The sequence below is a fragment of the Leucoraja erinacea genome, chromosome 46 (assembly GCF_028641065.1).
Source record: "Leucoraja erinacea ecotype New England chromosome 46, Leri_hhj_1, whole genome shotgun sequence".
Lineage (NCBI taxonomy): Eukaryota > Metazoa > Chordata > Chondrichthyes > Rajiformes > Rajidae > Leucoraja > Leucoraja erinaceus.
In genome coordinates this window covers 589700-609120 of record NC_073422.1, presented here as the reverse complement: position 1 = coordinate 609120, position 19421 = coordinate 589700, and the positions used below count along the sequence as shown (strand labels likewise).

General features: G+C 41.5%; 1 protein-coding gene across 1 annotated transcript in view; it reads right to left on the bottom strand.

The window, feature by feature from the left end:
- The window catches only part of LOC129715014 (potassium voltage-gated channel subfamily H member 3-like), a 915007-nt gene that overhangs the window by 806703 nt on the left and 88883 nt on the right, over nucleotides 1–19421 (bottom strand).

The window sequence follows — 19421 nt, the reverse complement described above, 5'->3', positions numbered from 1 at the left end:
TTGAAGTGACTGAAGTAGTGTGCAGTGGAATGCCTATTGATGTTATTTAAACGAACTTTGAGTGGGCATTGAAAAGGTCCTTCAGATTAACCTGCCAGTTAAAATTAAATCTGATGAACAAGAATGCAAGTTATTGACCTATCTAGGAAATCTGCTCAGCAACAGAAGACAGGGAGAGAGGAAAGGAGGCGTGCATTCACATTGGTGGAAAGTGATACCGGTTTCTTGTAATGATCTGTGTTAGTGCCTCAACTGTTCACTGTGTTTATAAATAAATTAGATAATGAAGCAGAAAGCCACATCTTCAAGTTCTCGATTACATATATGTGGCATTGTGACCTGTGTAGATAGATTTTAAAGAGACATTAGAAGATTAAGTGTACAGGCAGAACAGCAGCTGATGGATTTAAAAGTTGTTGCAATTGATTGCAGCCAAGTTGGACAGATCAGGTTAACCTAACAGCAGAAGTGGTTCAATATAACTGAGCTGGGTTGAATTCAATTACGAGTCAAATTAGGACAGGCAGCATCTCTGGAGAGAAGGAATGGGTGACGTTTTGGGTCGAGACCCTTCTTCAGACTGAAAATCATGGGAAAGTGAAACGAGAGATATTGACGATCATGTAAAGAGATAAAGAACAATTAATAAAAGATGTGCAAAAAAGTTATGATGATAAAGGGAACAGGCCATTGTTAGCTGTTTGTTGGGTGAAAACAAGAAGCTAGTGGACTTGGGAGGGGAAGGGAAAGAGAGAGAGGAAATGCCGGGGCTACTAGAAGTGAGAGAAATCAATATTTATACCGCTGCCCAAGCGACATAATAGATGCTGTTCCTCCATTTTATATTTAGCCTCACTCTGACAATGGAGGAGACCTAGTACAGAAAGATCTGTGTGGGAATGGGAAGGAGAATTAAAGTGCCCAGCAACCGGGAGATCAGGTAGGTTCAGGCAGAGTGCGCTGTTGTTTCCTTAGTGAGACTGATTCCTTGCCTCATCAGCATTGAAGATTATTCACTGGCAATCCAAAGTGGGTTTTCACTTTTTTTTAAATGGTCATAGAAATCTGCAAAAGTTTAAGAAATAAAATAAGATAGAAACAAAAAATATCCGTTTTATACAAACTGCCGATTCAGCCAATTATGTAAATAAGGTTCCACTGTGTTTCATTATCAAGCTACTCTCATTAATTTGTTTAAATAGTATATTGCTGCCATAGACAAACAGCCTGTGGGTGGTACGTATTAACAACAACATGACAACGGTTGATTGTTGTATAGTTCAGACCTAACCCGCATTTGTGTTCTCAAACACATTTAGCAAAGCAAGCACAAATCGGTAACATGATTCAACCAGTCATTATCTCAATTAAACAGCCAAGGAGCTTGACAAATCTTTCTGCTGATCCAGTCAAATCACACAAACACACAGAGGAACTGGCATCCAAAGACGGCCTTCCTGCCACAAGGAGCAAAAGATGTTTTCCATGCTTTCTCTTTGTTTTTTTTGCGCTTCAAGTTACTGTGTCCAAGTGATAAGCTCTTCCTGGCTCTCTGCCAGAGCAGCTGCAAAGCAGGTTGGTAGCAGCAATGTGATAATGTCTGAATCGACTCCTTCTTCAATACTCCACCTGCCCTGTGCCTAGCACCTGCTCAGAATGCAGGCGTTTACAAGTGTGCAGTGCTCTAATTGCATACTGCTGCATAATGCCAGCCTCGTCTTTAGCAGCTTGATATTCCGCTGTGTATTGTTTTCTTGCCTGCCACCTGCTTTGTAATAGTTTTGTGTAGAAAATGAATCTGTGGAATTCTCTGCCACAGAAGGCTGTGGAGGCCAAGTCAATGGATATATTTAAGGCAGAGATAGATTCTTGATTAGTATGGGTGGCAGGGGTTATGGGGAGAAGGCAGGAGAATGGGGTTAGGTGGGAGAGTTAGATCAGCCATGATTGAATGGCAAGTAGACTGAATGGGCCGAATGGCCTAATTCTGCTCCTATCACATGACCTCATAAAAATTAAACCCCAAAGGCTATAAAAGTAGTCTCAATTTTCCCGACCATATAGCTTCAGCCTATATCATACATCATGTTTCTCAACCCGAAACGTTACCCATTCCTTCTATCCAGAGATGCTGCCTGTCTGTCTGTCCCGCTGAGTTACTCCAGCATCTTGTGTCTATCATCGTCACACCATTAGTTTTATATATCTTTGATGGAGCCCCATTGGACTGAATTTGTTTCATTATCAGCCAGAGGGCACATTAACACAAAAGGCCTGTGAAAAAGGCAACGATGCAGGAGCAGTAAAATGATTCTGGTTCAGTATCCCAGGTTTGATCTCAGTTGCTGTCTATGTGGAGTTTGCAGGTTCTCTCTGTGGTCTGAGGGTTTCTCTGATTAGTCTAATTTCCTGCCACAGACATGCTGAGTGCAAGGTTAAATGACTACTCTAAATTGCCCCAGAGGTAGGAGATTGGTGGGTGAATCAGGATAGAGTTGATGGAAACGGCAGAGAGTATAGAGTGCCAAGTGTGGCAAGTGTGGCCGTGGGATCAATGGGATTGCTGAGAGCCAGTTGGCATTCAATGGCATAAAGAGCAGTGGAGAGAAGTTCCTGGTGGGGGATGGAGGTGTAGAGTGACTGGACATCCATAGTAAAGATGAGGGAATGGGGGCCTGGAAAATGGTAGTCATTGAGGAGAGGAAGAGCGTGTGTGGTGACTGGGACATAGGTAGGGAGGGATTGGACCAGGAGGGATAGGATGTAGTCGAGGTATTTCCTGGTGGGGGATGGTCTATCCAGAGATGCTGCCTGACCCAGTGAGTTACTGCTGCATTTTGTGTCTATCTAAAGAGCAATGGAAATCTATGAGAAAAACAGGTAGAAATATTTAGCAACTGAGAGGGCAAACATGATCAAAATATTAACATGAAGTTGGACCCAGGGAATGAGCTCAGGGCTACATCAATGGATGGAATTCAGGACCACAACAGTTGTGAAGGCAGAGCCCCTCATAGGACAATGCATGTTGTTGAGTATTGACCTCACATCCAGTACTGAATCTTAATGAGATAGCTGGCTCAAACATTGGATTTGTTCCCCATCTTGAAAATACAACAACATATTCTCTTATTATGAATCTTTTAGCAGCCAGTGGGCGCAGAAGACAGATTTATAAGAAACAAAAAATGATTCCATGTCCAACAGAATGCAAGTCAATAATTAAATCCACTCGTTTAGTTCCTACGGCTCTTGATGGTTCCCTTGAGAATTGAAATAAAGACAATATGATGCATTAACTAAATGATGTACCAATGCTGCACACATTATATTGATCTCATTTTGACATATTCTGAAGAATGACCTCTGCTGTAAGGTGTCGTGTAGCTCAGTGTGTATAGATAATGGGCATGAGCTGGTTCATGTACCTCCATCATTTCTCATCTACTGATGTTGCAACACAAGGAGTTCAGATTGTGGATCGGCAAACACTGAATTATAGCACATGAAAGCAGTGTCACCAGGAGATAATAGTATATTCGTTTTTTTTGTTCACGACATTACAATTTTTCATCACCCTTTAAATAATTATTGCATACTGCATAATGTAAATACTAAATTATGATTTCAAATAGACTAAATATTCAGGCTTTTAAACCCCCTGATTTTGTGACAATAAAAAAGTGATACATCGCTGTTTTACTGGAAAGCTCAGAGCACAAAACATCATAGAACTAATTTCAATGGAGACAGTATAATTCAAAGTACTAGAGGAAAAGTATCACTAATATACAGACAATTCCTTTGTATAAAGTACATTGACGTATTGGCCTGGATTTGCAGTCAGTGACAAAACAACTGTTCACAAAGATCCAGCAAACTTTTATTGCTGGTACTCCTGAAGTTTATTGCTGGTAAATACCAATTCTAGTAAATTCCTGGTATCCAACAAAAGTAATTGCACTGCCTGAGCGCCAATAGAGTAAAGAATTTTAATTAACACCAAACAAGTAAAAATCATTTGTTCTTGACTAGCATGTTATATAGTGTGATGTACATTCAAAGAGAGGCTAACATATAAACAGGTACTCATTTTTTTAAGTTATCATTTGAAAAATCCTTGTATTGCACCGATGTGGACCAGGTTGATTACTCAGGACTGCGGTGTGTGGGCTTCTTGTGGCCCCAGTAAAGAGGGCCCATCTTGCTGGCTGCCCACACCCAGGACTTCAGCAGCAATGATGTGAATGATGAAAAATCCTTGCGTTGCACATTGAGGATCCCTCATCTCAGAACGCACTAACAGAAGTTAAAATTTCCAGTTAAGGTAATTAAAATCATTCAAAGAACACTGAATAATGAGAGGCAGATGCACAGAGTCTCGTGCCCATAGTTTAATCATGAGAGGAATCGATCGAGTAAATGCCCAGAGTCTCTTGCCCTGAGCAGGGGAATCGAGGACCACAGGACGTAGGTTTAAGGCGAAGAGGAAAACATTTAATAGGAATCGGAGGGGTTAACTTTTTCACACAAAGGGTGGTGGATGTATGGAAAAAGCTGCCAGAGGAGGAAGCTGAGGCTGGGATTATCCCAACATTTAATAAACAGTTAGACAGGTACATGGATAGGACAGGTTTGGAGGGATATGGACCAAACATGGGCAGGTGGGAATAGTGTAGATGGGTCATGTTGGCTGGTGTGGGCAAGTTGGGCCAAAGAGCCTGTTTCCACGCTGTATCACTCTGATTCTATGACTCTAATTAAAACTGTTAAATCAAAGTATTACAACAAACAAAGACACAAAGTGCTGGAGTTACTCAGTGAGTCAGAGTATTTAGTATAGAAGTTGGGAGGTCACGTTGCAGTTCTATAAGACGATGGTGAGGCCACCTTTAGAATATTGTGTTCAGTTCTGGGAACCATGTTATAGGAAAGATATTGTCAAACTGGAACGGGTACAGGGATTATTTACGAGGATGTCGCCAGGACTAGAGGGTCTGTAAAGGGGTTGAGCCGGCTGGGACTATTCCCTGGAGCGCAGGAGGATAAGGGGTGATCTTATAAAGGTGTATAAAATCATAAGAGGAATAGATCGGATAGATGCACAGAGGCTCTTGCTCCGAATAGGTAGATCGAGGACCAGAGGGCATATGTTTACGGTGAAGGGGAAAAGATTTAATAAGAATCTGAGGGGTAACTTTTTCAAGCAAAGGGTGGTGGGTGTATGGAACAAGCTGCCAGAGGAGATAATTGAGGCTGGGACTATCCCAACATTTCAGAAACAGTTAGACAGGTACATGGATATGACATGTTTGGAGGGATATTATCCAAATGCAGGCAGGTGGGACTGGTGTAGCTGGGACCTATTGGCCGGTGTGGGCAAGTTGGGCCAAAGGGCTCTATGACAATGACTTTAGCATGAATTGCCTTCAGAACCACTGGATACACTAACATGATCTGACACAGAATATTTTGAGCTACTAGTCCAAAGGAAGTATGAAACAAACAAAAATAAACTTTTATTTAGGGCTGGCATGGTTGCTAGGCATTGATAATAGTTTAGTACCCCAGTGAAAACCATTAATTCCTACCTACAACAAAGCAAAATGCTCTGAGGGTATGTTTCAATGAAAATGTTTTACAAAGAATAGCTCATTGATTCATGAAGATGATGCAGGGTAGGCTGGAAGCCAGTCCACCCTTTGGGGGAGTAGGAAATCAATGAGCAACCTTTGAATGTTCACATAAATGATGCATGTTCATTCTGTAAAGGTTGCTGGCAGGTTGGAGGTGCAATGATACAGCTTTGTGATGATAATAACCATTAAACGTATTCCATAGTCTTTGGATGTATCCTGATGCACAGACAGGAACAATAACATAAATGCTGTATTAATATATCTGCACTAATGCATAGGCATAGACTCATTTCTCATCCACTTTTGATTCCCATGCATCTGCTGATGATAATTATTTGTGAGCATATCTGAGGAAGGATGTGCTGGCAGGGTCCAGAGGGGGTTTACAAGAATGATTCCAGGAATGAGTGGGTTAAGATATATTGAGCGTTTGATGCCACTGGGCCTGTACCCACTGGAGTTTAGAAGGATGAGCGGGTACCTCATTGAAACTTACCGAATAGCGAAAGTCTTGGATAGAGTGGAGGTGGAGGAATTTCTTTAGGAAGGAGATGAGGAGGAATTGCTTTGGTCAGAATGTAGTGAATCTGTGGAATGCTTTGGCACAGACAGCTGTGGAGTCCAAGTCAATTGATATTGTTAAGGCAGAGATAGATAGATTCTTGATTGGAGTGTCAGGGGTTATGGGGAGAAGGCAGGAGAATGAGGTTCGGAGGTTCATGGCAGAGTAGACTTGAAGGTCTAAATGGCCTAATGGTGCTCCGATCACTTATGACTATATAAGACTGGCATCAGTGAGGTTCACCTTAGAATATCCCATAACTTGGATGTTTGGAAGAGAAGAAGCTACAAGGGATGACACGGCTGCCCATCATATCCTATGCCCACCTGTTTCATCTTACACTCGCTAGTAAATGCAAAGATACATTTTGATCAACTTTGAAGATGTTTGCTGTTTGAGATTGGTCAATCCTAACAATGTGAGGCAGCTGAACACATATCTTCATTTAGAAATGCAAATACCTTCCAATAAACAAAGCCCCATGGTTTAGATTTGTTAACATGGAGATATGCTCTACTGCCCAATTTAACCAAATCCACCCCCAGGATCCCCATTCTCATCACTTTTTTTTACCACCAAGGAACCTAGAAAAAACTGTTTTGTGGATGTTTCAATTGATTTTAACAACATTTATCTTTGTTTATCACTAAAAGAATAAATGGGTCTTCCTGAATTTTAAACATCTCACAGTGGAAACATGTTTGTTAGTGGACCTGCCTCAACCAGACAGCTCCATTTAAAAGTTCTCCCTACAGTCTGTGATAGTTAAATTAATGACATTCTATATAATCAGAACTACAATTTTGAACTATGTGAAATGATATTAAAGAGGAGCAGTCACAGAACCTAAACTACACGCAAAATAACAAGTTTGCCATTCATAGCATGTCATGCATTCAGTGCTGTGTAGGAAGGGACTGCCGATGCTGGTTTTAACCAAAGATAGATTTAAAAAAAAGCTGGAGTAACTCAGAGGGACAGGGTAGCATCACTGGAGAGAAGGAATGGGTGATGTTTCGGGTTGAGACTCTTCTGATTCTGAGAAAGGGTCTTGACACGAAACATTACCCATTCCTTCTAGCCAGAGATGCTGCCTATCCGGCTGAGTTACTCCAGCATTTTGTGACTACCATGCATTCAGTGAAACTGCAGTAAAGACAACATTGTTGGGATCAGGAATCAGTATTTTGTCATGGGACGCATCTCCTAAATACCCAGCAACAGTTATTCAGGTCCCAGCAAGAACCATGCTGATGTGTCTCTTCAGGGTGCAGCTGAGCAGATATGTTGGTTAGTTAACCATATAACCATATAACAATTACAGCACGGAAACAGGCCATCTCGGCCCTACAAGTCCGTCCAACTTTTTTCCCTTAGTCCCACCTGCCTGCACTCATACCATAACCCTCCATTCCCTTCTCATCCATATGCCTATCCAATTTATTTTTAAATGATACCAATGAACCTGCCGCCAGCACTTCCACTGGAAGCTCATTCCACACCGCTACCACTCTCTGAGTAAAGAAGTTCCCCCTCATGTTACCACTAAACTTCTGTCCCTTAATTCTGAAGTCATGTCCTCTTGTTTGAATCTTCCCTATTCTCAAAGGGAAAAGCTTGTCCACATCAACTCTGTTGTTCTTGACTCTGCGCTCCAGAGAATAAAGACCTAACTTATTCAACCTATCTCTGTAACTTAGTTGTTGAAACCCAGGCAACATTCTAGTAAATCTCCTCTGTACTCTCTCTATTTTGTTGACATCCTTCCTATAATTGGGCGACCAAAATTGTACACCATACTCCAGATTTGGTCTCACCATTGCCTTGTACTATTTTAACATTACATCACAGCTTCTATACTCAATGCTCTGATTTATAAAGGCTAGCATACCAAAAGCTTTATAAAGGTTAGCAAGTATGAAACAAGGCATTGAATAATAAAACACTATTGAACTCTTTGCCCCTAATTTGGTGGTGGAAACATTGGCTAGGTTCCTTGCTTCTGTTCACTGCCTAATGATCTACGCACAGGTGTGCCCAAGTTTCGGCTTTAGTTGTACCACTCCTCCAATGTTGAATATTTGACAGATTCCTGAGTATAGAGTGGTCATCTGGGCAAGATCCCAAATAGTTACTGGTAGCCATTAAAACGTTGCCTCAGGAGAAAGTTTGCACCTTAAGGAATACTGTATTGACAAGCATGCTGACACACTGATAGCTAAGTAGTTCACATTGCATTTAAGTGAGGCAAGCTAGCTATCCATTCAATACTCTTCAATTGTTAATCTTACACACAGGATTTGAAAGGATAAATCAAAAAGCACCAAAGGGTTCTGACAGTTGTTACTCTTACATGAGCTGAAAACAGCGCTCACGGAAGTGGTAATGATAATTCAGTGATCTATTCTGGGTGGAAACATGCCACAGTCTGGAGTCACAAGAACGGAGAGCTCATTAAAGTTCAAGGAGATGGAGCAGAGGAAATTTTAGATTATCTTTAGACAATATAATGAAAGATCACCGCTTTTTTTAGTCTACGTGATCTTTGTAAGTACTAATGATCCTTGTCTAAGGAATGTCTTCACTATTGCACGATTTATAAAAATATAAGGAAACAAAATATTTAAACTGACAGGGATTCTACATTTTATCTTGTTAAATCAGTTGTATTGTTTGAATATTTATGTAACATCAGGTTACACTTTCCAGGAGATTCAGTAACTAGTCGGTATGACAAGGTGGAGGCAGACTGGTGGACTGTTATCAAACAACCATTACAGACATCCCCGTAAGTCTGTAAATCAAAAAACACGCACAGATTACTCGATATGCTAACCATACTTTTGCAGTATTGTAATGAAAAGCACATCAGTCTGAACAGAACAATAGCTAAATGCAGAGAAAGAGGAAATTGGTTCTGCCATTCTTAAGATCGAATGTATGTACGAACATCAAGGTATTAAAATCAAATAACATTATGGGAGCTTGCTCATATGTTGGGGTGTCCCTAACTTAGGGACAGCCTGTACTACAAAGTCAGCAGCAATGGGTGAATGGCCTACTTTTAATAGTGATATGTTGGCTCTGGAAAATTCCCAATCTCTCTGATTCTAACAATCCAAATGTAACTAGGGAAGAGAATTAAACCAAAACAGCGATCAATGAGCAATATAGAAGATTAGAGGCAATTAACCGATAAAGTCAGTGGACAGATGCTTAATGTGCTATTGTTCCACCTAATATATCAACGTATGCCTCGAGAGACCAGGGGAAAGTTTCATGTATCTGCTAAAGGTTCATTTAATCAAACTTGCAATTGTTATTTGTAATCTCTCCAAAAAATTTATCCGAAGAACTATTACAAGACTCATAATAAACCATTGAGTTCATTGTGCTACATATGTCTTGTATATTCAGTTTTTATTGCAAAAGGGTTTACAGAGACACAAAGCCACTGAAGCTATATTTTAAAGATGCTCAACTGGACTTATTTACATTGATTGTTTATGCTAATTAGTGATTGCGTTAGCAGGTATCAATTAATATCTGCTTGTTCAAATGGAAATCTATTCTTAGTGCAAAAAATGAAACTTTTCCTTTGGTGATTATTGTGATGGAGCAGCAATGTCACCCTGTACATAGTGCGCATTGACTGTTAAATCAAATAACATACTCTATGTCCAAAAGTGGAGGCTACGATAATCAAAGCAATCTATTCATTCTTCACCATCCTATGTTCTCAGGGAAAATAAAATAAATGATTCTTTCAATCTGCTTCTTCTGCAAAATCAATGTCCTCTAGTGCTTCATCTGGAAAATTCTTGGGAAAGGTTCAAAACATAACCTTCTGAGCACCTCAGTCGATCCATAATAGGACAGGCTTGCACACATCTACACACACCCACAATTCTATCCTGAATGCCCCATATCTTTGGCAACAGCATTCAATATGTGGATTTTGTAATTAGCAAAGTGGGGGCTTCAAAATAGTCCATGATAGAGGTGCAACCTTCGAAATACCCTGGAACTACTATCAGTTCATGTCATAGAAGCAGAAAAGGCCAGTAAGTCCATCTAGTCGAGTTGAGTTTAGTTTAGAGATACAGCACAGAAACAGCCCCTTCGGCTCACCGGGCCTGCGCCGACCAGCGATACCCGCACATTAACACTATCCTATACACGCTAGATACAATTGTACACTTATACCAAGCCAATTAACCTTCTTTGGAGTGTGGGAGGAAATCGAAGGTCTCAGAGAAAACCCACGCGGTCATGGGGAGAATGTACAAACTGCATACAGACAGCACCCGTAGTCGGGATCGAACCCGGGTCTCCAGCGCTGCTAGCGCTGTAAGACAGCAACTCTACCACTGCGCCACCATGCCGCCCTGACGGAGAGCAGTCTACTCCATCATTCAATCATGGCTGATCTATCCTTCCCTCTCAACTCCATTCTCCTGCCTTCTCTCTGTAACCTTTGACCCTTACTAATCAATCACCTGCCAATTGCCACTTTAAAATGTCCATTGACGACTTCCACAGCTGCCTCTGCCAATAAATTCTACAGATTCACCACCCACTGGCTAATAAATTCATCCTCACCTCATCTTCGATTTCCTCACCTAATTTCTAAAGGTATGTCCTTTTATTTGGAGGCTGTGCCTTTCGGTCATAGATTCCCTCACTAGTGGAAACATCCTCTCCATATCCACTCTATCCAGGCCTTTCAATATTCAGTAAATTTCAATGAGGTACCCCTTCATTCTTTTAAACTCCAGCGAGTGCAGGCCCAGTGCCGTCAAATATTCTCATACGTCAAGCCACTCATTCCTGGGATTGTTCTCATATACCTCCTCTGGGCCCTCTCCAGAGCCAGCACATTCCTCCTCATATATGGTGTCCAAAGCTGCTGACCATACTCCATATGCGTCTGACGAGGGCCTTATAGAGCCTCAGCATTACATCCCTGCTTTTATATTCTAGTCCTCAGGAAATAAATGCTAACATTGCATTTGCCTTCCTTACTATCAATTCAACCTGCAAATTCACCTTCTGGGAGGGGGTCATGACAGACGCCTCCTCGTGGCGATCCTCGGAAACGCCGACAAGATGCACTGTAACGCGACAGGCGACCGATTCTGTCAACATGTTGGACGATGACAGTAGCCAACAGCGAGCTATACATCGTCTGACACACGAGCAAACAAACCTTCTGAGAATCTTGCACCAACACTCCCTTTGCACCTCCTATTTCTGAATTCTCTTCCCAATAAGAAAATAGTCTACGTTTTTATTCCTGCTACAAAATACATGACGGCACACTTTGCTACGCTGTATTCCATCTGCCATTTCTTTGTCCAGTCTCTGAACCTGTCCAAGTCCTTCTGTAGCCTCCCTGCATCTACTACATTACTTGCCCCTCCACCATTCATCGCATTATCCATTAACTTAGCCACGGAGCTATCATGGTGAAGAGTGGCGGGCCCAATAGCAACCCCTGCGGAACATCACTAGTCGCTGACAGCCAACCATAAAAAGCCCCTTTATTGCCATTCTTTGCCTTGTGCCATTCAATCAACCTTCCAACCATGCTAGTATCTTCCCTGAGTAAATTTAGCAGCCTTGTGTGCAGCATCTTATCAAAGGCCTTCTGAAAATCCATGTAAACAACATCCACTGACTCTCCTTTGTTCGTCCTGCTGCAGTATTTACTTCCATAACGAATTCCAACCGGTTTGTCAGGCAAGATCTCCCCTTCATTAAACCATGCTGACTTTGGCCTATTTTCTTCTATGCTTCTAAGTACTCAGAAACATCCTTAATAATGGACTCCATGATCAATAGTCGTCATAGAGCATGGAATCAGGCCCTTTGGCCCAACTCATGTGTGACACCATACCCCATCCAAGCCAGTCCCATTTCCCAAAACCTGACCCATCTTCTCTAAACCTTTCCTGTCTATTTACCATATAAACCATATAACCATATAACAATTACAGCACGGAAACAGGCCATCTCGGCCCTACAAGTCCGTGCCAAACAATTTTTTTCCCTTAGTCCCACCTGCCTGCACTCATACCATAACCCTCCATTCCCTTCTCATCCATATGCTAGGTATGTTACAAAACCTACCTGAATCGTGCCTGAGCATCTGCCCTACCCCGTGTGCGCGATTCTGGCGCTGTTTAGAGGGGGCGGGTTTAAAACGCGATTTTTACTAGGCTGTTGCAATCGAAAATGTTCAGCCTAGTAAATCATTAACGGAAAATCGCTGAAAGACCCCGTCGCAAAAGGTATTATTAGTTTTTATGGCCTTGTATAATAGTTATAGTAGTTTAAAAATCACTCTCTCAACCCGCAACCTCTCGCAGCCCCAGGGTTTTATAAAGCAAACAATTAAAGGTATGTACCTTATTTTTACATTAAATGGGGCTTGTATATAACCTTGTAATAAAGTTTTCTATAGCGAGTAGTTAATTTTGGGCTCTTTATATCCCGCAGTATTTTTCTGGGCACTTGAGGGCACAAATCCAGCGCAATGTGAACGTTCTAAACCAGCGCGTTCACAGGAACCCACTAGAAAGCTGATTTAAATTGACTTTAATTTACAGCAATTGAACACTAAATTCCTTCCATTTGGCCTATAAATTGATGTAAATGAGATTTAAAAATCATGTTTTATTGTGAATTATTTGTGAATATTATTTGGACACTTGGGCTATTTAAAAATGTTAACAATTGGGTAACTAACTAATTATATGCTTTAATTTATTCAATTTAATTTAATCCAATTTATTTTTAAATGTTACCCACGAACATGCCGCCACCACTTCCACTAGAAGCTCATTCCACACCGCTACCACTCTCTGAGTAAAGAAGTTCCCCCTCATGTTACCCCTAAACTTCTGTCCCTTAATTACCTGTTCAAATTTATATTAAATGTTGTTATTATTTACCATCCTCAACTACTTCATCTGGCAGCTCGTTCCACATACTCACCATGTCCTCCATTAAAAGTTGTGCCTCAGTTTCCAATTAAATCTTTCTCTTCTCACATGAAACCCCGACGCCCATGAATTCTTGAATCCCGTACCATGGAGCAAATGTCCCTGTACATTCACCCTATCTTGCACCTCATGATCAACCCTCAGCCTCCTGTTCATCCTGAGGATCTTGGTGGCTGTTTAACCTTTGGAACTGATTCACCTTCACTGAGATTATGGTTAACCTGTGATCTTCAGAGTGGACTGGAATTTCCATGCAAATCTGTCAAAAAATGAAGCGCTGGGAACTCATTACAATACATTACACTCTAACTAGTGCTCTTAATTAGTGCTGTGAATTAGCTGTGAACCCATTGTCTGCTAATCCACTCGATGCCAATATTATATTCTGCACTAAGATAGACACAAATGCTGGAGTAACTCAGCGGGAGAGGCAGCATCTCTGGAGAGAAGGAATGGGTGATGTTTCGGGTCTCGACCCTACTTCAGACTGGTTATTGATAAAGGAAACGAGCGATATAGACTGTGACGTGGAGAGATTCTACACTCTTGAATCTTTCTCTTTCCTCCGTACTTGAGTTTGGCTCCGTTATCTTTATGTATAGCCTTATTCAAGAGAGAGTTAGAGATAGCTCTTAGGGCTAAAGGAGTCATGGGATATGGAGATAAGGCAGGAACAGGGTACTGATTCTGGATGATCAGCCATGAATGGCTGTGCTGGCTCGAAGGGCCGAACGGCCTGCTCCTGCACCTATTTTGTATGTTTCTATGTTTCTACCCGATTGAATTGGATTTTTTAAACTATTTTCTGCATTTACCTACGATAATTCAATGAACCACGTGTACCGGCTGTTTATTCAACAAAGAAATCCGCTGTTGTTTCTGGGCTTCCACCAATCGCCTCATTTTTCCCCATTCACCTTGACTGAAACTGTTAATTTTATCCACCTCCAATTATACAGCTTGCAGTTGAACTGTTTGGGGTCAATCACAAACTTGTGTGTCTCATCATCTAAATGATACACAGGCAGAATAGGTGAAGCCCCGACACAAACCGTCACAATTAGTCACATCTTGCTAATCAGTGTTAGCTCATTGTTTTGCCCTTCTCTGTCACCCTGACACCTTCAAGCTGGAGATCGTACAGAGAAGATTTACGCCAGGACGAGAGGGTCTGAGCTATAGAGAGAGGTTGGGACTATTCCTTGGAGCGCAGGAGGATGAGGCGTGATCTTATAGAGGTGTATAAAATTATGAGAGGATTACATTGAGTAGATGCACTGAGCCTCTTGCCCAGAGTAGGTGAATTGAGGATTAGAGGACATGGGTTTAAAGTGAAGAGGGAAAGATTTAATAGGAATCTGACCATTCTGTCTGTGGCCTTACAATGAGGCCCAATGCAAGCTCAAGAATCTGAGGGGTAACTTTTTCACACAAAGGGTGGTGGCTGTATGGAACAAGCTGCCAGAGGAGGTAGTTGAGCAGGGACTATCCCAACATGTAAGAAACAGTTAGACAGGTACAAAGATTGGACAGGTTTGGAGGGATATGGACCAAGCGCAGGCAGGTGGGACTAGTGTAGCTGGGACATGTTGGCCGGTGTGGGCAAGTTGGGTTGAAGGGCTTGTTTCCACGCTGTATCACTCTCTGACCTTACGAATCAATTTACCACTTATTTGTCTTTTTCTTGAGCTTGCATTGGGCCTGATTATAACAGTGCAGGAGGCCACAGACAGAATGGTCGAGTAAAATGGGATGGTGAATTAAGATGGTGCTTGAAGAACAAAACCTCATCTTCCATCTGAACATGCTGCAGCCTGAAGGACTCAGCATCATATTCTTCCTCTTTCTATTTATATGTGAGCTGGTCATCCTTTTTTATTCCATTTTTTCGTATGGTCTGGGACGTTGGGCATGTCCAAGTACTCCAATGCATACATTACTTTGACGATACAACATTAGCAGCAATTACATCGGCAAACGAGCTTAATCTGATTAACTGACACTAACCACCACATTACTACCATCTATCAGAGTAATTCCTTTAGTTCCACCCATCCCCCTCCCCTAACCTCTCTGCTACCAAGACTTAATTTTATCTTTTTCATTTCTCAAAAAACATTCTTGGGCTTGAAATATGAACCATTTGTCTTTGCACCGATGCTGCCTGACACACTGAGTTCCCTCCAGTGTTGTCATTCATTACAATCAAGGGCAGAGACTGGTATGATATTGTTGGCTAGAAGCATGACCCATGCTGATGAGTTTATAGATATGAAAATATTGGAATGCAAATATTTAGGATCTCAGTGATTAGTCTACCTTTATTATGGCTCTGATTTGATGAACATTATTGCTTTAAGATAAGCTTGGGGCTCGAGTAAGAATTGTAGCTTTACAACTACACTAATCCTGAAAGTTTCTCAACCAGAAACATCACCCATTCCATTTCTCAAGAGATGTTGCCTGACCCACTGAGTTACTCCATCCAGCTTTTTTGTGTCTATCTGCAATGTAATTTCATATGTGATTGTCAATCTTTCAGATGACTATTTCACCATAAATAGTAAAATAATTTACTTCATTATTTAAAAAAACCCAAAGTGCTGGAGTAACTCAGCAAATCAGCCGGCATCTCTGTAAGACATGGATTGGTGACATTTCAGGTCAGGACCCTTCTCCACTTTAACAAGTTTATGATGTTGTAGCTTCTACATTAATTTCATTTTTCATTATAAATCTTTTACAGTAATTGTTACAAGTTGTGCTTCTGCTCTGTTGACTGTGAAAACTCTTCACTCTAAATGGCTGCAGAGACGGCTGGATGAGTTTACTGATGCTGGACTCTACAATCCCCTCAAACTAGTGTATGACAGTAGATAGACACAAAAAGCTGGAGTAACTCAGCAGGACAAGCAGCATCTCTGGAGAAAGGGAATAGGTGACGTTTTGGGTCGAGACTCTTCTTCTGACTGAGAGTCGGGGGAAAGGGAAACGGGAGATAATCACAGAGGGGGTGCTGCAAGAGGGAATGCTCTAGTATTCACAGAAAACACATAGGTCAGGCTGTTGTTTATAGACTACAGCTCGGCATTCAATACCATCATCCTCTCCAAGCTGGTTACCAAGCTCACTGAACTGGGTTTCTGCGCATCCCTCTGCAACTTCCTCATCTACAGACTACAGTCATCCTCCATAACAATCAGTACGGGAGCACCTGAAGGCAGTGTGCTCAGCCCCCTGATCTACTCACTCTATACTCATGACTGTGTAGCCGGACACAGTGCGAACGACATCTTCAAGTTCGCCGACGACACCACCGTTGTTGGACGGATTACGGATGGTGATGAGCCAGAGTATAGAAGTGAGATCGACCGATTGGCCAAATGGTGCCAGCACAACAACATGGCTCTCAATATCACTAAGACCAATGAACTGATTGTGGACTTTGGAAGAGTGAGGACCTACAGTCCTGTTTATATCAACGGGATGATAATGGAGAGAGTCAAAAACTTCAAATTCCTGGACGTGCACATTTCCGAAGATCTTTACTGAACCCAGCACCCTGTTGCAATTATAAAGAAGGCACATCAACGCCTCTACTTCCTGAGAAGATTACGGAAATTTGGTATGTCAGAGAGGACTCACTTGAACGTCTACAGGTGTACAGTAGAGAGCATATAGACCGGTTACATCACGGCCTGGTTCAGCAACTTGAATGCCCAGGAGCGACGAAGACTGCAACAAGTTGTGAACACTGCCCAGTCCATCACGGGTTCCGACCTCCCCACCATCGAAGGGATTTACCTGAATCGCTGCCTCAAAAACACAGCCAGCATCATCAGAGACCCACATCACCCTGGCCACACACTCATTTCACCCCTGCCACCGGGAAGAAGGTACAGGAGCCTGAAAACTGTAACGTCCAGGTTCAGGAACAGCTTCTTCCCTACAGCCATCAGGCTATTAAACACTACAACCTCAAATAAGCTCTGAACTTCAATAGACTAATTATTATTATTATTATTATTGCACTATTATTGTTTGTTTTTGTGTGTATGTACGGGTGCATGCATATGTATATTTATGATCTATATATATGTATGATCTACAGTATATATGTGTGTGTGTATATTTGTGAGTAAGTGTATATAAACACACTGAAACTTTTTTCTTGTTTATAATATTGTTTACAGTGTACTATGTTTACACATTCTGTAATGCTGCTGCAAGTAAGAATGTTATTGTTCTCTCTGGGATATATGACAATAAAAAAACTCTTGCCTCTCTTGACTTGAGAAATCTTCTTCAAAGTAGATGTACCTTGAGGAGATTTCGCAATGGAGCAGACAAGATATAACCATATAACCATATAACAATTACAGCACGGAAACAGGCCATCTCGGCCCTACAAATCCATGCCGAACAAATTTTATTTTCCCCTTAGTCCCACCTGCCTGCACTCGTACCATAACCCTCCATTCCCTTCTCATCCATATGCCTATCCAATTTATTTTTAAATGATACCAAAGAACCTGCCTCCACCACTTCCACTGGGAGCTCATTCCACACCGCCACCACTCTCTGCGTAAAGAAGTTCCCCCTCATATTACCCCTAAACTTCTGTCCCTTAATTCTGAAGTCATGTCCTCTTGTTTGAATCTTCCCTATTCTCAAAGGGAAAAGCTTGTCCACATCAACTCGGTCTATCCCTCTCATCATTTTAAAGACCTCTATCAGGTCCCCCCTTAACCTTCTGCGCTCCAGAGAATAAAGACCTAACTTATTCAACCTATCTCTGTAACTTAGTTGTTGAAACCCAGGCAACATTCTAGTAAATCTCCTCTGTACTCTCTCTCTTTTGTTGACATCCTTCCTATAATTTGGCGACCAAAATTGTACACCATACTCCAGATTTGGTCTCACCAATGCCTTGTACAATTTTAACATTACATCCCAGCTTCTATACTCAATGCTCTGATTATAAAGGCTAGCATACCAAAAGCTTTCTTTACCACCCTATCTATATGAGATTCCACCTTCAAGGAACTATGCACGGTTATACCCAGATCCCTCTGTTCAACTGTATTCTTCAATTCCCTACCATTTACCATGTACGTCCTATTTTGATTTGTCCTGCCAAGGTGTAGCACCTCACATTTATCAGCATTAAACTCCATCTGCCATCTTTCAGCCCATTTTTCCAAATGGCCTAAATCACTCTGTAGACTTTGGAAATCCTCTTCATTATCCACAACACCCCCTATCTTGGTATCATCTGCATACTTACTAATCCAATTTACCACACCTTCATCCAGATCATTGATGTACATGACAAACAACAAAGGACCCAACACAGATCCCTGAGGCACCCCACTAGTCACCTGCCTCCAACCCGATAAACAGCCATCCACCATTACCCTCTGGCTTCTCCCATTCAGCCACTGTTGAATCCATCTTGCTATTCCTGCATTTATACCCAACAGTTGAACCTTCTTAACCAACCTTCCATGAGGAACCTTGTCATAGGCCTTACTAAAGTCCATATAGACAACATCCACTGCTTTACCCTCGTCAATTTCCCTAGTAACCTCTTCAAAAAATTCAAGAAGATTAGTCAAACATGACCTTCCAGGCACAAATCCATGTTGACTGTTCCTAATCAGACCCTGTTTATCTAGATGCTAATATATATTGTCTCTAAGTATCTTTTCCATTAATTTGCCCACCACTGAAGTCAAACTAACAGGTCTATAATTGCTAGGTTTACTCTTAGAACCCTTTTTAAACAATGGAACAACATGCGCAGTACGCCAATCCTCGGGGACTATTCCCGTTTCTAATGATGTGTAGGAAGGATGTGTAGGAAGGAACTACAGATGTGTAGGAAGGAACTACAGATGCTACTATAAACCATTAAGATAGTTTAAACCAGCATCTGCTGTTCCTTCCTGCACATAGGACTTTGGAAAGGGGAAACCCATGTCACAGAGATCCAGTAATCTTTGCAGCCAACTTTCTTTAAGGATGAAATCTCTGTTTTCTATCTTCAAGGTTTATTTTTGTTTTGCTGCTGATTGGGAAATGTAATGGCAATTAATTGTTTCAATCATTCACCTGCCTAAATCAGTATAAAATGCAGGCAATAATCGCTCAATTCTAAGCTTCTCCACATCTTTTTAAGATAAGACCAATCCCACCACGAAGGATAATTAA